We start from the raw sequence: 19224 nt of genomic DNA on the forward strand, positions 1-19224 counted from the left end.
GTGTAAAGGGATTTTATATTTTCCCCTGACCAACGTCGAAATTCCCTGACTTTTCCCTGACTTGAGACCAGATTCCCTGACTTTTCCCTGATTTCCAGTCCTGTTTTTTTCCCTGACTTTTCCCTGACCTGTAGCATCCCTGTATGCCCATTCTAGATTTCTTCATAGGTTATAAATAATTCTGTATAGTGAATAAATACTTTAGATTGATAGTGTTTGTATTTTAGGACTAATGGCAATAATTACAGTCAGATTGTTTGGTTTGGTTTTGTTTTAAATTAAATATCTATAAGCGGTTATGTATAAAACAATGTGGTGGTAATTTCCTTTCATCTTGCTCTTGCATGTGACCTAAAATCATTTCCAATTTAAGGTAAGTCTTTATTCTTTTTAAATTAGGATTTTAACCTGGTGTACAAAATTAATTTAGAGAATAAAAGCCAAATCCTATGTAAATATAGATATTGTATGCAATGCTATCTGGCATAATAAAAATTGTCCATAGTATCTATTCTTATTGAGAGTTCACTATATTTGTTCTTATAGTACAATAGTGAGATCTTGGTTCAATGAAAAGACTTAACAGGCTGGAACCATGAAAGTAAGTCACACTCTCCTAATAGTAGTATGTAGTCTTCTACAAAGCATACTAAGTATGTATTCTCTAAATACAAAGTATGTGCACAACAAAAAAAAAGTGCACAACATGGTTGACGTAACTATTGCCTACTCGTGAGCCGGTTTGAGAATAGCACCCATTCGCTCTACTCAGCTGAGAAATTCTACTCTATTTGAGGGCTTCAAATAACTGTAAGCGGCTGTAATTCTGTGTTTCTGTCTTGTTTCGCCCTTAACCAAAGTACTTTCTAAATAACCACTCAACATATCCCATGTGACGTCACTAACCAATGTGACCAGTTCTGTCTTTACTCCTATAACGTATCCACGCCAGTTTTTTCAAGATCCACTGCCACTACAATTACATCTACAGAGTCTTTTTGTATACTATAACAAAATGCTGATTTATCGATGGTGGATTGAGTAGCTGTCGACAAGCCATTTGTAACTATATATTAGGTGGAACTAATTATATAACTGGTTTGATTTCACTGCTTTAGCAATATGGCGTCAATATTGGACGACAAGGTGAATTATGTATCGTCTGTTGCAAGAAAGTTACTAACAAAGGTGTAGAATGCGATAGCACTTGCAAACGTTGGTTCCACCCTGATTGTGTCCAGTTGTCAGCTGCCGAGTATCAAGAAAATTGCCGATGGTGTCATCAAGACCTGGACTTGTGACAGAGCAGACTGTACTACCCACTAAAATTGATAGGCACTCCGCTAGCCCTTGATGAAATACTAAAAAAGATTAGTTCTCTGGCCACTAAAGAAGACGTTAAGGGTATTGCTGACGACATTTCCGCAATACGGCAGGACGTGACCAAGTTATCTGAGACTATCTCAGAACTGGGAGCCACGGCTATCTAAAAGCTGAAGATGAAATTAAGACGATTAAAAGTAGTATTACTGCACTCGAAACTAAAAACTGTTCACTCAGCCTTGAAGAGGTCTACTCCGAGGTAAATGACCGCTCCCTCCGAAAATCCAACATCATTCTCCACGGAGTTCCCGAAAGTAGCAGTACTTTAACAGACCAAAAAAAAGCTCATGATCGGACCTTAATTGATTGCATCTTTGAGTCAGTCAACTTCCAAACCTCAAAATATTCATTCTTTCGACTTGGGAAACCATTAAGTGATACACCAAGGCCAATAAAAGTAATTCTGCAAGTTCTGATATAGCATTAGACTTCTTTAAGAAATTCTCAACAGAAAGTCTGCTGAATCCTCGCATATCCAACGTCACTGTCTCTCGTGACAGAACTCAACAGGAACGCAAACATCTAACTGAACTTCGAAATCAGCTTGAGAAGAGAACTAACGAAGGTGAATCTGGTTAACTATCAAATTTGTAAAAGGTACTCCTAAAATTGTAAAGAATCCAAAAAACTAGACACGTGCTGTGGTCAGTCGCGGTTACAAATCTACTACCAAAACGTCAATGGATTAAGATCAAAGCTTCATGAGCTTCGGTTGTCTCTGGCCACCTCCACACACGATGTCCTAATACTGACCGAAACCAATCTAAATTCCCAAATATCATCTACCGAACTTGGCTTCACCAACAAATACGATATTTTCAGAAAAGATCGTTCACTTGACACTAGCTCCAAATCCAGCGGAGGTGGTGTGCTGGTTGCAACTACCAAACAGTTAAGGTCAACCACAATTTACACCTCATCCAATTTGGAAGTAGTTATTTTTGTTAATACTTCTCTTAGCCCACGAAACAATGTTCTACTGGTGGCTGTGTATATTCCCCCCTCATCGCCTCTACAAGTCTATTCTGATTTTGCAGCCAATCTTGAAGAAGTCATGCTCTCTGCTACCTTTTCTCAGGTCCATGTGTTTGGTGACTTTAACATCCCTGATGCATGATTGGAATGCCCCATGCTCCGTCAATGTGAACACACCGATGGCCATAATCTCAAATGTCATTACAATGTTTGCACTCACGCAGGTCAACCACGTGCTTAACCATAGAGGAGTTCTACTTGATTCTTATTCTTACCTCTTCCGCTTGATGTTCACGTTCAACGAGATCAATGTCCCCTCCTCATTGAAGATGCCCACCATCCATCTCTCAATTGCCTTGTCCCTATACCAGCACCTGCTGCGCTGACTTTCAATCTTGCTCCAAATCCTGCCAAGTGTAATCTACGCACACTTCATGACGATCTTTGCACGTTTCGACTTTGCCTCCCTGGATGCTATCCATGACATCAATGAGTCCTTCTGGGTGTTAATAGATACAAATCAGTAAGTCTGTTCTCAAGCACTCGCCCTTGAAGAAATGGGGATTTTCCAACTTTTCCAGCTGGTTTTTCCCGTGATCTAAAGAACTTAATATTTCTGAAGAAAGCTCTCCACAAGGAATATAAGTCCACGCGATGCGAAGTAACATACCAGCGTTTTGCCGTAATAAGAGCTCAATGCAAGGCCCTAGCCAAGGACTGTTTCACGGCGTATGCAGATCACATCCAAGAAGTTCTCCCGCACAATCCAAAAGTTTTCTGGTCATTATGTAAAGAAATCTCAATCGCAGTGGCTCTACTGTCCCACAACCCTTAGATTGGACGGAATAACGTCATGCTCTTGATGCTGACCGTGAATTGGAACTGGATACAGTCACCACACATACCCCTGCTTCATCTATGGTTCTGACTCCTGTGTGTGAGGACGAAGTGCGACGTATTGTAAGAAGTTTTTTCAGCTTAAAACTTCCAATGACATAAATGGCATATCAATGTGGCTTATAAAACAATGTTATCAGCACATATTAAGCCCATTGACAAAAATCATAAATGTTTCTTTTGAAACTGGCACATTCCCATCCGCACTCCAATTGGCAAAAGTCGTACCTGTTTTCAAAAAAAGGCGATCCAAAGTTAGCGGATAACTATCGACCAATTTCAATTTTACCTGTTTTTAGCAAAATTTTTGAAAAACTGTTCCTGGACCGACTTCTTAATTTTCTTGACAAACACAAAAATTTTGTCTGATCTACAATTTGGTTTCAGACCAGGAAGATCAACTTTTTGGAGCAATCACCCAACTTGTAGACTTTATTGTGGAAGGCTTTGAGACACACCAAAGAACGCTCAGTGTCTTTCTTGATCTCTCAAAAGCGTTTGATACTGTTAATCATGGTATATTGCTACACAAGCTGGAAGGCTGTGGTGTACGAGGGACAGCACACCAGTGGCTCCACTCATACTTGAGCAGTAGAAGTCAATGTGTTCAGGTCCAGAATGCAGTATCAAGTACTATTAGAATATACCAAGGAGTCCCACAGGGATCAATCTTAGGTCCTGTCCTTTTCTTGATTTATGTGAATAAATATCCATGCGTCAGCCTTATATGGGAAAATCATTCAATACGCAGATGACACGACTCTCTGTTTCCGGGCTGATTCTCCTAACTACATTGGAGATTCAAACCTTCATTGATCTTAACTCCTGCATTCAAAATTTTCTGGTAAATAATCTCAAAACTAATCATGAAAAGACAAATTACATCAACTTCTGTTTTGTGGGTTGAATACTTATGAAACCCCAACAGTAATGATGGATAACATTGTTCTGGAAGAAACTGATTCTGCTAAATTTTCTAGGAGAATACACCTAGATAAAGGGTTAACCTGGAAAGTTCACATTGAAAGTGTATGTGCTAAATTGGCAACTGGAATTTTTGTCCTTCGCAATTTATCAAAGTTTTGTACGTCTGATGTCTTAATGATGGCTTACTATGGATTAATATTTCCATACCTGTCGTACGGAATTTCTCTGTGGGGCAGTTGTGCCATATCAAACTTGGAAAGAGTAATTCAGACTGCAGAAAAAAAAAGCTGTTCGAATCATCGCAAAATTGAACAACAGAGAGTCATGTCGAAGTGCCTTCAGGGAGCTCAACTTGCTAACTCTACCCAGTTGTATATTTTAGAGACTTCATTTTACTGTCGATTTCAGTGTATATTGACGCAGGGCAGTGATATACACAAATACGAGACAAGAGCTCGGGGGCGCTTTCGAGCCCGACAGCATAGAACAGCAGCATTTGAACGCCTCCCTTCTCAAGCTGGGATCAAAATTCATTAACAATTCCCTGAAACACTAAATTTAGAAACAAATCCAAAAAAATTTAAAACCCAATTAAAACACTACCTGGTGTCTTGTGCTTTTTACTCAGTTTGGCGAGTTTATGGAGCACACTTGGGATTGATATTCGCGGCGGCAGTTGTTGCAATCCTGGGGTTGATCCCACGAATTATGAATTTTTGTATGTGTATGAATTGTGTGCCTGCGTGCAACTGTATGGAAAAGTCGAGTGAATGGATTTAGTTTTTAAGATAAATACCGTAAAAAATTGGTATTATTGACTATTGCAATACAATGTAATATATATTGTCAACGCAATAAAATATATTCTATTCTATTCTATTCAACTTCAGACCAAACTGCAGCTGATCTCTTTGCTGACTTCTTCTCTGCAGCTTTCAACCATGATGATGACGTTGCTGATGATCCCCCCGTCCACCCCTCCATCCTTTGCCTTATTATCATCAATAGTACTCAATGTTCCTGAAGTACGGCAAGCTCTACTTGGTCTGGAACGATTCAAAGGGATGTGGACCTGACTTCATACCTTCATCAGCCATTAAGCACATTTGTAACCTCCTTGCTTATCCACTCACCAAGCTCTTTAATAGATCATTATTCACTGGAGTCTTTCCTGACGCACTCAAGAAGAGCTTTATTGTTCCTATCCACAAAAAAAGGTCCCACAGACGACATAAAAAACTACAGACCAATTGCTATCTTGCCTGTTCTTGCCAAAAGTATTTGAGGGGCTAGTTCTCAGTAGAGTTAACTTTGCAGTTTCCCAGATTATCACCCCCCCGCCAACACGGATTCCGGCGGGGCAGATCCTCTGCTACCAACCTCATGGTTATTCCAATCCGACATCATTGACGCTTTCAACGATCACAAGCAGGTGGATGTCATTGAGCTTGACTTCGCTAAAGCTTTTGACCGCGTTGACCATTGCTTACTTGTAAGGAAACTGGAGGTTTGCGGTTTTGGTGGGGGTTTGCTTCGGTGGTTGTCCAGTTACTTGTGTGGACGAATCCTCCAGGTTCGCTATAATGGTTCATTGTCCAAGACCTTTATTGCCACGTCCGGAGTGCCCCAGGGTTCCCTACTTGGTCCAGCATTATTTAACATCTTTGTTAACGACATCACCTCTATTATAAAGTGTGGCTGTTTGTTATTCGCTGATGACCTGAAACTTTATCAGCGGATTGCATCGGTGGATGACCAAGACCTGCTTCAGACCCAAATCAATTACATCGCCGATTGGTGTATAAAGAACAAAATGGCCTTGAACGTGGAAAAATGTGTAACTTTGACTTTCCAACCGTTGCAGAGCTCCCATATTACGAGAGTACACCGTAAATGACACCACTCTCAGAAGAACAGCTGAAGTTAGGGACCTTGGGATCACATTTACACAGTCTCTTGCTTGGGATCGCCATGTTGGTGTGGCTTGTTCTAGAGCCCTGCGCAATCTGGGTCTTATCCATCGCCTTGCCAGAACCCTCTCCAACCCTCATTCATTAAGGATTCTTTATTGTACCCTTGTAAGACCCCACCTCGAATACTGTGGGAGTCATATGGTCACCTCACCAGGTCTACCTAAAGGACGCTCTGGAGGCGGTCCAGCGTCGTTTTCTCCGCCTCATCGGGACCCGTCTTGGGTACCGGTACCAAGAAGTCCCACTGGATGATGTTGCCGCCCTCATGAAGCTTCCTTCCCTCGAAACTAGACGTATCATGAGTGATATCCTGTTTCTTTGGCGTCTAGTAACGGCTGACATCGATTGCCCTGACCTTCTTCAGAGAATTTCTCTCAGAGTACCAACCTGCGGCACAAGATCGCAAAACCTCTTCGTCACAACATCTGCACGAACCAATTACATGAAGAACAGCTCTATCATTAGAGTACAGAGGCAATGGCAATTCAGTTTCTGAAGATCTGGACTTCTTCCACCCCTCAAGCATTTCCAGCTTCCGCTGCCGGTCTCCAGAGCCTCTTCAATTAATATGTAATATTTTCACTATTTACTCGTTATGATTGTAATTTGGGTACATTTAATTATTTTGTTGTTTTAGTTTATTATGTCTAGGTTAAAGTGTTTTTCTGTTTTTAGGTATATTGCATTGTAGAGTTTAATTTATTGTTATTTATTACTATTTATTATTGTTGTTGTTGTTATTCTTGTTATTGTTCTAGTAGTAGTAGTAGTTGTTGTTATGCGCATTATCTATTCAATATTGATTATTAGTTGGTTGTTTTTTAGTTACGTATGTAAGTATATACAAGTACATGTTGTATTCATTTATTATCTATATATCATGGGTATATCCATCTATATATTATTATTATTTATATTTATATAATTATTATCTATTATAATTATTATTATTTGGTTATATATATATGTGTATGTAAGTATGGATACTGGAGCATTTATTATTTATTATCTGATATTGTTTTAGGCATGTAAACAGTATTGTAATACTATATAGTATTGTTGTGCACCACACTTTGTAAGCACTGTAAAAATGGCAATGCCGTTAAATAAATAAATAAATAAATAAAATAAATAAAAGTATGATGATCTTGATAAAAACATGTAAATTTCTTGTTGAAAACAACTTAAGTTCTGCACTAGTACTGATTTAGTAGATATATATTCTGTTTTGGGGCAATTCTGGCGGTGTTAAGTGTTCTTGTATAAAAAAAAAAACATTATGTAAAATTTTTAAATTAAGTTCAATTGGGTCACGTAAACCTTTTTTCAGAGAACATGGTATACTTATGCTACCCTGTATTTTTATTTTTCAATGTTTAAACTATGATAAGTAGAATCAAAATGTATTAAGTCTGAGAGGTTCCTCTCATAATTATAGCACAAGACAAGTTGATCTCATTGATTTAAAGTATACCAGGCTAACAAAAACTCAAAATACATATTTGTATATAGGCCTTAAACTGTTTAGAAATACTTGTTTAAAAAATTTCAAAAATGTTTTGCTGAGATGGTTGAAACCAACGATGTTCTACTCAGTTGAAATGATAGTGTAAAATGTTCGGGATTTTATACTTTGTTTATCTGTTTTTAAATTGTTGACTTTGTTTGTTTATATTTATAACTTGTTGTTTTAATTTTTTTTAATGTTCACTTGTACATTAATCATGTAAGTACCAAGTATGTATATAAATTATATGTTTCATTATATTTATTTCATTTGTTCTGTAGCCTAATTTTGTAGATAGGCCTATTTGACTTTGTCGATGCAATGTATTGTTGGACGACAAGTAAAAGATTCTTGAATTCTCTGAATTATATATATATATATATATATATATAAACAAACTTTGTATTCCTATATAAGAAGTTTGTTTCTATACTAAATAATAATAATAAAAATAATAATTAATTAGTTTAATAATAATTTATTATTAGTTTAATAATTATTTATAATTTAAAATTATTGTTATAAGAAATTTTACAATACTCCTAAAGTAACTTATAAGTGTTTATAATAATGGTTTATTGATTATATATCTTTCTCATACAGATGGCGTAGTTTATGCAGATTAGATATCCGTATAGAGTATCTGAAATAGAGCACTAGTATTAAATATCCATTGAGATAAAACCATTACGATTCAATGAAATTTGTTGTATAGAACGCAGGTTGATTTAAATTTAAGTATTATAAGAATAGTTCATTTACGGACACAGTATAACATTGTCTCTGGAAGTTTTTGCGTACGATTTTATTACTTGTGGAATATTTTGACAGGCAACATGGCTAAAGCAATAAGGGTTGGAAGATGTTGCTAAGCAACCAACAGTAATGCAATCACCACCAAGCCGATATAAGATTTCTCATACACCAACCTCATCTTAGTTTTATGTCTTCCACAAGATTATTATCATAAAATAATTTGCCATAGTACCATTTATAACGGGTTGGGAATTTTCAAACATTTCTGAAAATTCAAACTTCTTTTAAATAGTTATGAAAACACAAAGGAAAAGTAAATCCAGAGCAAGAATATTGTAAAATACCCCAAATTTCATATTAGTAATATTTCATTGGCAAAGGACAAATGTTCTAGAGACAAATACAGATTCTTTAATATTGGTATGTTAGGATCCTGTTTTTGTCTAATTCATAGCAGTCTAGAATGGAATTCAAGAAAAACACTTTAAAAACCTTCACATTTACATAAGTGCTTAATACAAAGCTCTGTTAAAAACAACAATCAACTGACGTTAGAGTGAAAGTTACATCAAAGTAAGTGTGTCTAGCTTTTATTCAGGTTTGGTTTTAGAGAAGGTTACTTGAAAAGCCATGATTTTCTCCAAAACAGTGCCAAAGATTTTCATTTTAAATGGCCGAATATTTAACTACTAATACAGATATCAAACAACAAGGTCACAAAATTTAATATTTAATTTTCAAACCAGCTGTTACCCATAGCTTCACACACTATTTCCTGCTAAACAACGGAGACTTCATAGGCATATCCTTTTTAAATGACAACATGCACTTGAGATAAATTATGGTAATTGATATACATTTTTGTGTCCTGTTCCACTTCAGGATGAATGGAATTTTAATTTATAGGACAATTTTTCAGGTGCTGAAGTCAGAGAGTGAAACCTGTTTATAACACCAAAGTAATAATTTCAATTTCCAAGCAATGTACATACATGTCAAATTTTGTCTAAACCTCACCTACTGGGTATTGTGTGATTGAGTAGTCAATATCTAACCATTAAAAAAAAATACTTTAAATAACCACAGTACTATTGGTATGAAAACTGATTATTAAGGAAAAGGAGTTCCTTTATAGTAAAAATATGGAATTTGTTCTTAAATTACCATTATTACGAATTTATTGATAAAAAAAATACAAATTACATACAAGAAATTTTGTGATGTTCACAAGTTTACTTTAAAACATGACAAATGTTGAAAACCTGAAGTTTTATTCATATTGTGCACTTAATTATGATTTGAAAATTATGATGAAAAATTAGCATTTTAATACTAATGCCAATTGTAGTAAGCAGAATTGTCAATACTTCAGGTCTTGTCGAATGTGAATTTAGATGTAGGCTATTATAAATGTAATGCATGACATAAATTAACTTCATTTATTTAATGATTATTTATTTATGATAATTATTTAGTTAATGTTATGTTCCTAGGCACATATTACACTAGTGAACTTTCCAGAACCACATTAATATTCAACCAATCTAAAGAAAATTAAGCTTTTCATTGTCTGAAAAAGACGTTTGGTTATAAAATAACCCTCACTTATTGTTGAAAACAACACCAGATTATGAAAATCCAACACAATGTAAGAACGAGCTTCAGATAAAATAAGCTTCTGTAAACACACATATGATAACAATATATATAGAGACTTAACAACTAACATTTCCTTCTTCCTTGAAACTTTTGTTATATTCAAGAAAGCCCTGTCAAATTGTTACACTTACCTGTATTTTGATGAATAACACAGCAATGATTTATTTATTAACTTATATTACCTGTGAAAATATATACCTTTATGCCTATACTGGACTTTGTATACATTTTATTTTAATGATTTTAACAGCAAAATATTAATAAAAATGTGATACAAAATCATACAAAATTTTTACAACTTACTGAAGCTGTTAAATACTTGAAAACAATAATATTTTAGTAAAACATCAGGGTAAAGTTATACAAAACTAATTGTAATTTATAATGCATGTGTTTTTATGTACGCTGGATATAGGCTAATAACATTTGCAATTAATTTTAAAACATAAGTACTAATAAGAACTTTTCAAAACTTCAAAATAATAGGAATTAAGGATTATTTCAATTTAATTAGTATTTATCAATTAAAAACATGTTAAACCGAGCACAAACGAATTATGTCATAATTATGGTAATCAAACAGGTATACATAGATATAAAGCTAAATATGACTAAAATAAACCTAACTTCTCAATTTTTTACACTATAGTTTACATTAACAATTTGTATCTAATCAAGAAATTTAAGTTTTTAGTTAAGAAAATATTTAGGAATTCGTCAATTTAAAAAAATCTAAGTAACATAATATATATTTCTTAAGTTTTGGTTTTAAAACTCATTGTTTTTACCTTCCAAGAACTGTCTAATAAATATATTTTTGGTTTTACTACAGGCCTACATGGCGATGTTCAGAAATAAACATGTTTTTACCCTTCAATTGTATCTAAAGTCGTACAGTATCAGGTTAAAGAAAATTTTGGTTTACAAAGTATTAAGGACATACATGCCATACATAAGTCTAGAGTTACAAATTTCCAAACTTCTAAAGTGGTCATTTACAGACAGAATCATAACTTTTAGTATTAATATTATTCAAATTTCTTTTTTATAGCTTTAACAATTTATTCATGTTTCTGATGTTGACTGTGTAAACATATTCCAAAACAAATGTGTTTTTGAATATAGATATTAGTTGGTTTTGTAGGGAAGGTAAAGTAAAAAAACTGCAAGATTTAATTTTTTATCTGCATTTAGCATATTTCCAATTCTTCATGTATTATTGCAGAAATATTAAAGTTGGAATCATCCACATATAAAGTATGGTTTTGTGAACTATCAAATAATGTTGGCATATAAGTTAAAAATATTAATAGAATTTAATAGCAAAAAAGAAAACAAAATTAGATAAAAAAACAACCTTAAGAAATACCAAATGATATCGTGTTTGGAAATCTGAAAAAGATCTTAAGTTTTTTATTTCCTACAATTTGTGTTATTTCTACAAATAAATTCTGTCTTAATAAGTTAAACAGTGTATGGGGTCATTCCATGTCAAATTAACCACACACTAAAAAAAAGAAGTATTTTGACACCCACCATCTCAGGCTTTGATGAAATTTGGCGTGGTTGTTTCATTCATTTATATACGTAACCATGCCAAACTTTTAGGCAAAGTTAAAGTTAATTAAGTTAAAGTTAACCCTTGTATCTCCTACAGTTTAGATTTTACAGAATCTTAAAGTTTAAAGAATATTAAGATTTTTATTTTTCGGCTGCAATTGTTTTCTGATGGGAAAAATATATTTTTCTTATTTATCAACCAATTTAGATGAATTGTTTTTATTTGTACATGAAGAAGTTAGAAATAATGTAAAAAATAAATAAATCTAACATTTATCACTTTGGCAGAAGAAAAAATTTTAAGATTCAGAGTGTCATTTTGAAGAATGTTTGATCAAAATGCAGTGTTCTATGAAAAGGAAATATTTACAAAATAGTAAAAGATTTCAGTTTTGTTTTTGTTCTATAATATATGCTCTGCCACATATATCATTAAAATTAGTGTTTTTATTTACTTTTTTTTTTTTTTTTTTTTTTTTTTTTTTTTTTTTTTTTTTTTTTTTTTTTTTTTTTTTTGTTAAACCAAAAGTTTGGTATTTCAATAAAATTTATTAGTAATTGTAAAAAAGGCATTAATAAAAATAAATAAATAACAGTTGGTAGGTAGGATTTATTTCCAAAGTCTATTTGAAGTTTGAAATTGTTTCCATATGTACACATATTTCTTAATCAACCATGCCAACTCACTTTCAAACACAACTTAAATCTTGAAAAAACCTATAATTAAGCTAACTTTATATCTAAACCTAATAAACAGAATCCTAATAAAGTATAAGTTATATTTTGTGATGTTTTATGATATCATACTAGCTAATTAATCAACTTACGTTACAATTTTTGTGTTTATTTGTTACGCTCAGAGATGCTCTAGTCAGTGCAAATGTAGCAAGTTTTACACCCACCATGATCAATTTGAGTGATATTTTCATTTACCAAACTAGATCAGAATAACCTGATTCGTCACGTTGGTCATGGTTGATAAATTGAGTCGCATCCTAATCACTGTCATTTTCAGAAAAAGTACACTGATGAAAGCCTAACTAACAACACACTCTGACAAATTTAATATTGATAAAACATACTTATCATTATCACATCTGATTTCTGCCGTACCAACTGAACCACAATCAAAATAGAAAATTAAAAAAACTTGCAGCAGGAACTTCAAAAACGAAATTGTAAAAATAGAAAACAATATAATTATGTGTCCAGATAAAACTTCCCTATGTGCTTTCGTGATAGTTCCTTAGTTGACTGTTGGAGAGTAGTAGCAATTTTGTAACAGCATTACTGTGGATTTGTAAAAGTTCAATAAACACTACTAAAGACCAATGTGTAAGTATCATCTTACAGCTGCTAGCGTCATGTAGCGAAGCAACTGTTTCAAATGTGATAACAAGGGTGTGGCAGTTGAAAGCAAAATTCAGATCGCCCGTGTTAACACGGGTGTGGCAGTCAAGGGGATAAGTCAGGCATCTGGTATCTTCCTTAATAGCGATCTTACATTCTTTGATAACATCATTCATGCTATTCAGCGTGCTCTTGGCAAAATGATAGGTCTGTACAAATTCAGAAATCTGCTGCCAGAATTCGTTAAGCTTCAGCTCATGCAATAAATTACCTTTTCGGTTATTTACTATTGCTTCTTTGCTTTTACTGTCTTGCGGGATGATAGAGATTGTATTTTCAGATACTTCAAGATGCTTGCTCTACAATTCATTTTTAATTTGAGGTGATTCGATCGTATTAAGTTACTGCCAACGGAATCTGTTTGCAGGCTATTTATGTCCTGCATGGTCCACCAGGTTCTAACACACAAGGAACCACAGTATCTGAGCGAATTATTGTTGTTACAGGAGGAGGTAATGCAATGTGGCAACTGCCATAGCTGCCTATCTGATAGATTTTCGTCAAGCCAGACTTGAAATCGGAAGGAACTTCTCAAATTTGGGCTTAAGCTGTGTGACTCCATTGTTAGCTTCAAAGAATACAAATACTGCCTGTTTAAATTAAATCTTAAAGAATTTTTAATAGTTGACAACAAACTCAGTTAAGCTGTTAGTTTGTAAGATTTTACAAAGTTTTTGTTATACAAATTTTAAATGAGCAAAGTAGATGTTTATTTTTTATCTATTCAATCGATAATTTAGTTAAAGATTTCATCATATTTTAATTGTTACTTAGTGTTTACTTAAGAACATTGATGACTCAACAATTGTCCTAAAATTAGTATGTATTGAGAAACACTTGTGAAGACAGGTATTTTTATTTATTTAAATATTATCATATTTTAAGCGTTTCCCTGGTCGCTTTGACTAGTAGTCTAGGGGCTTAAACAGAGAAAGCCTCCAATCTTCTCAGGTAGCATGGCTGAGATAGTATCTACTATGCCTTCCATTGTCAATACAAGTTATCATGGAATCTTACCAGGAAGTGGCCCTAATTCCCCACCCTTACCCATCCAAAATATCACATCACTTTCATAGCAACTCAAGGATACCTTCAGTTCTAAATAAAGTGAGAAGTTGCCTTAACTTTTTGTTCAATATAAAGGCACAACAAAAATCCAGGAAAGTTCGCTTGTTGCAAGTGACACGCGATGTCCAGCTGACTGACATAACTTATTGAGTTTGTCTATGTTTCTGTTCGTTGTGACATAAAATTACTGTTTTTTTTTTTTTTTTTTTTTTTTTTTTAAGTAAATAAAATAGTTATGGACAAGGTAAAGGAAGACGTAAAGGTCAAACAATGTTTATGCTGATATTTTACTTAAATTAAACGTCTAATGTATGCCATTATTGCTTCTTCTCAGTTAATTTTTTATGAGATCCTTCTTGGAATATCTAACTGGCAATAGTAATATCCAAAAATGTAACCAGTACTTAGATATTACTTATATTTATTATTTTTCAAAAAGTTGTGTTGATAATTTTAAATTTTAAAAAGCACAGTTTTTGGATGTCTATTTCTCATTTAAGAATCTATACTGTTTGGAAGATCCTACTTTTCTTTTCATTAATAGTATAACAATGTTTGTAAGAACAGGAGGGATTTTTTGCATGGAAAATCTGAAAACATGTAGGCCTAAAAGGGTTAAGACAAACCTGAAAATGTATTTATTTAGAAGAACACATACGTAAATAATTGAAGTACTCTTTTAAACATACGATATGCAATTTGGCATGACAGAGGCAAGACAAATTATTTTCGTGGTTAGGACTAATTACATCTAGAGTGTAACTTAAAATGTTCTACCTGAATAAGAGAAGAACAACGGATTAAATATTCCTATATCTGATGCAAATCACTGATAAAAAATATACGTTCATCATTGTTATACTGCACTTATGAACGGAAGAAAACAATTTTATAGACCGATGCACACACAAAACTACGACACAACAAACAACACTAGAACAATTCCACCATTACAATACCTAGCACTAGCAGTAGCGGAGTAGCAGACTGGTCTGATGGTGTTAGAAATTAAATGACTGAAGGCCAAAGGGGCCATGACCAACCAAAGAGATAAAAAGTATATTCAAAGTGATATGTAATAAAATAATTTCCTTTAGTAATACAATATTATAAAACATTTTCTTAGTATTTCTAAGTAATTTTACATTAAAAGTAAATACATGTGTTTTGCATTACGTTTTATGTTGCCAGCATCATGATTTCTAGCCTTAGAAAACAATGAAGAAATCACTTTAAGGGAGATGTTGCGACAGTTCATAATACAATAAAAAATATATTCCGAAAATAAGTATACTGCAAAGTCCAATGGAGAAACATTCACCGTAAACAAATTCAGTTTTGCCTATATAGAAATGAAGGCCCATACTAAACTTCGTCTATAGCTTACGGACAGACAAAAAAGAAGTTTCGTCAAACTTCAGAGTATACGGTATTTTGTATTGTCAATAGACTTTTCGTTTTCCTTAACACCATTGACACAATAGATGCTTGGTAAATAGGACACTTCGCATAAATTCGTTAACAGCTTAATGATTTACTAAGAATGTCGTACAAACATTTTTTGAACTATACGAAATGATTTAGTTGTTTCATTTATTACCTGACATCAAGATTGGTGGCTGTCCCAAGAATATGACTAAAATCCGCTTCTACAACAAGGTCTTTAACAGCGAAATGCAATATATATATATATATATATATATATATATATATATATATATATATATATATATATATATATATATATATTTTACAACAAACTTCTTACTACTCGAACTTTTTTAGAAATCGGTTTGCTCAGTCAGTGAAGTTTCTTGCGGCAGAACCAGCGGGTTTTCTTCAGTGATGAATCCGCTTCTCATAACTGGGTTAATTCGTCAGGAAAGATTGCACGAATCCAGACTAGTTTCAAATTGTAGCTGGTAAAGATGCTGCAATTTTTGCTTCTCCAGGCCACCGGTGTGTCCAAAGGTTTTGGTGATATAGATCACGGTGTGTTGACATCTCAGAATCTGACGGTCGAACAATATCAATCATGTAAAGCTTTTGCTTCTAAATGATTAAGTATGTGATACGAGGTGACACGCTATTTGCTACTGTAATTATGGTGTTTACACGGTACGCTAATACTGTAGCCTTAAGTAGGCCTAGCTAACGCACCGAAGCAAACCTCTAAGGATATATAGAATGCAATTTAACTAACAGCAATACAAATATGAGTAAGAGAGCCTCAATAAATTGACCATATTTGTAACAATGTCAAGTTTATAACAATCAGCGAGTCTTTGTTATATCAATAGAAACAAAACATTGCCATACACATATTTAATTATGTATTCAGATTTTTATAATTATAATACGGGCACTTTCTATTAATTTAAAAAGTAGCGAAATATATATAAATTTTAGCTGTGTTTCCCTAGTCTTCGTGGGTTGTGCTGGCTGTATACAGTGTGCCGCATCAACGTTAGAAGCGATATTACACATTAATTCAGAAGTGTATCTCAATTAAGTGTATCTCAATGCCGTGTTCGTACATGGAGAACTTGTGAGGAATGCATTATGATCAGTGTCTGTCAAGTCTTTCATAACTTAGGAAGATATTACTGTCAGGAAAAAAGGTAGCATTTGGCAAGTTTTTGGTCAGCTAGAAGTGAAGCTTCTATAAAAGTACAGTTTTAACGGTAATGTCGTTTCAAGCAATGATGATAAGATGTCAATGTACATTCATCTCTATATGAATTTAATTTCATACTAAGCTAGTGTATACAGAAATATGATCTTAAATTGTGTAACCAAATCTTCTTTAAATAAATAAGTTTGATTAACACACTTGAGAAATAGTTCTTAATTTTTTTATTGTGCCTCTGATGTCAGAAAAGATGCAAATCATTCATTTTAAGCTAAATGTAATTTTATATCTATTATTTTATCCAAAATAATATATATTTGCATAATTATGCATTAATATAACTGGATATGATATGTAAAAATCCGAAGGACGTATTTTTTTAAAACTGACTTATGAGTATGCTATAGCAAAAATTCCATGTATTAAAATATTATTTTAGATATAGAAACATTTACTAGGAAGAAACCTATGCAGCTCTAGTGAGCGTAAAAGCGTTGGAGTCAGCTGATTTTGCTTAGCACCACAAGCATATCATATCTACTGTCAAGTTTAGTTCTGTATCGAAATTCTTCCTTGCCCCTACCTGAGCGTACGGAAAAATTTCAGGAGGTTGTCTTAGAGTATTTACAGCTGTAATTAAATTAACCACGGTAGAACGGTTTATTGGTTATTGGTTTTGCTATTGCAACTTTATTACCTTCTTTCTTTTATTGATTTAATAGTTTATTTACGTTATATACAAATAATGTGTTGCTGTTTAATACGAGGTGTGGCAGAAAAGTGATGGAACGGAATCATTGAGAGCGACCTGATTACACTGCAATCTTCTCCTCAATGCAACTTGTACTTTGGTCTTTTCCAAAAACCCAGTACAAGTGTCAACCTTGTCCTGTGCTTACGTGACCCCTTAGATGGTGATAAGTGAAGTGTTTCTAGTGCGGCGTGTTTTGAAAATGAAACATTCAAGTTTGGAGCAACAATGTACAGTTAAATTTTGTGTTAGGCTGGGTTGCATAGGGTATTTTTAGACGGCTGATAGTTTGTTGAAGATGAAGCTCGTTCTGGGAAGCCTTCAACGTTGAAAACTGATGAGAACATGGAACAAGTGAGGGCTCTTGTGAGGTCAGACTGTCAACTCACATTATGACTAATGAGTATATTGAGTTGAGTTTGAATAGTTTTACTCTTTATCCGATTATAAAACAAGATTTGGGTATGAGAAAGGTGTGTGCCAAAATGGTACAACGCACTGGACAATGGAACAACAAGACAATCGCAAGATTGTGTGCCTTGGTCTTCTTGACAGTATTGAAACTGGCCCACATTTTTTCAGTCACTAGATCACTGTAGACGAATCATGGGGTTTCGAGTAAAATACCGAGACAAAACGACAAAGTGAAGAGTGGTACAATCTCCAATCTCCTCGAGCAAGACAGGTTCACATGAGCAAATTAAATATTAAGACCATGCTTATTTGTGTTTTTCATAGTAGTGGAATCGTTCACAGAGAATTCGTGCCTCCAGGAAATCCTGTTAACCTAGTCTTTTATAAAGAAGTTCTTAAACAGTTCAGGGAAAAGGTACTTCGCATCAGATTGGACATTTCAGACCGTTAGATGCTTCCCCATGACATTTCCCTTGTCACACAGCAATCTCTATCAACCAGTTTTTGACCAATAAGGGTACACCTTTGATTGATTCCCCAGCCCTCCATATTCTCCTCATCGCAGTCCCTGCCACCTCTTTTCGTTTCCTAAGATAAAAAAGAAACGCTTTAAAGGGCGTCATCTTTTTACTATTGAAAACATCTCACAGAGCGCAACCGAGGAACTAAAGGTGATACCACTTGAATCCTTCTAACACTGCTACGGAGATTGAGACTAACGCCTTCGCCGCTGTATAGCTGCCCAGGAAACTACTTTGAAGGTGATAAAATCATGTGTAAAAATAAATTAAAATATTTCAAATAAGTCATCGAATTAGTCTCATTACTTTTCTGCCACACCTCGTAATTCTAAAAGGATGTCAAAGTTTGTTTTGATATATGAAGATTGTTTATATTTTCTCACATAGTAGAAAACTAGTAAACTTCGCTAGGGATGTGTTGTGATTCTATGGTAGCAATATATATATATATATATATATATATATATATATATATATATATATATTATATATATATATATATATATATATACAGTTTAAAATGACGTACTGACTAAATAAAAATATTGATGATAAGTAAAAAATTGAATGAAATAATATACAGTTCTACCAAATTAAATGTGTTTATACTGATTTGCGATATTTATCATTTTTACTTCAACTTTGAGGACAGTGAACCTGTAACCAACAGAAATTGAGCTTTGTTGGGATTTATTATACTGAGTATAATTTAAATTCGTGTTTACAATAAGTTAGAGGCACGATTAGTCGCACTTATTAAGTTGCTACTTAACTAGTAAAATCAAAACAAC

The 19224-nt window shown here is 33.7% G+C and overlaps 1 protein-coding gene across 4 annotated transcripts in view; it reads right to left on the reverse strand.

The window, feature by feature from the left end:
- The window catches only part of LOC124361857 (beta-arrestin-1), a 97615-nt gene extending 82500 nt beyond the window's left edge, over positions 1 to 15115 (reverse strand). For 3 of the 4 annotated variants that reach the window (XM_046815891.1, XM_046815889.1, XM_046815890.1), the window contains exon 1: positions 14893 to 15114. The gene's annotated coding sequence lies outside the window, so the exon portion shown is untranslated. Of the gene's footprint in view, positions 1 to 14892 lie in introns of all 4 variants that reach the window. The other variant, XM_046815892.1, reaches the window with a different exon arrangement.
- Positions 15116 to 19224: the final 4109 nt, after the last annotated feature.

The sequence above is a fragment of the Homalodisca vitripennis genome, chromosome 5 (genome assembly GCF_021130785.1).
Source record: "Homalodisca vitripennis isolate AUS2020 chromosome 5, UT_GWSS_2.1, whole genome shotgun sequence".
Taxonomy (NCBI): domain Eukaryota; kingdom Metazoa; phylum Arthropoda; class Insecta; order Hemiptera; family Cicadellidae; genus Homalodisca; species Homalodisca vitripennis.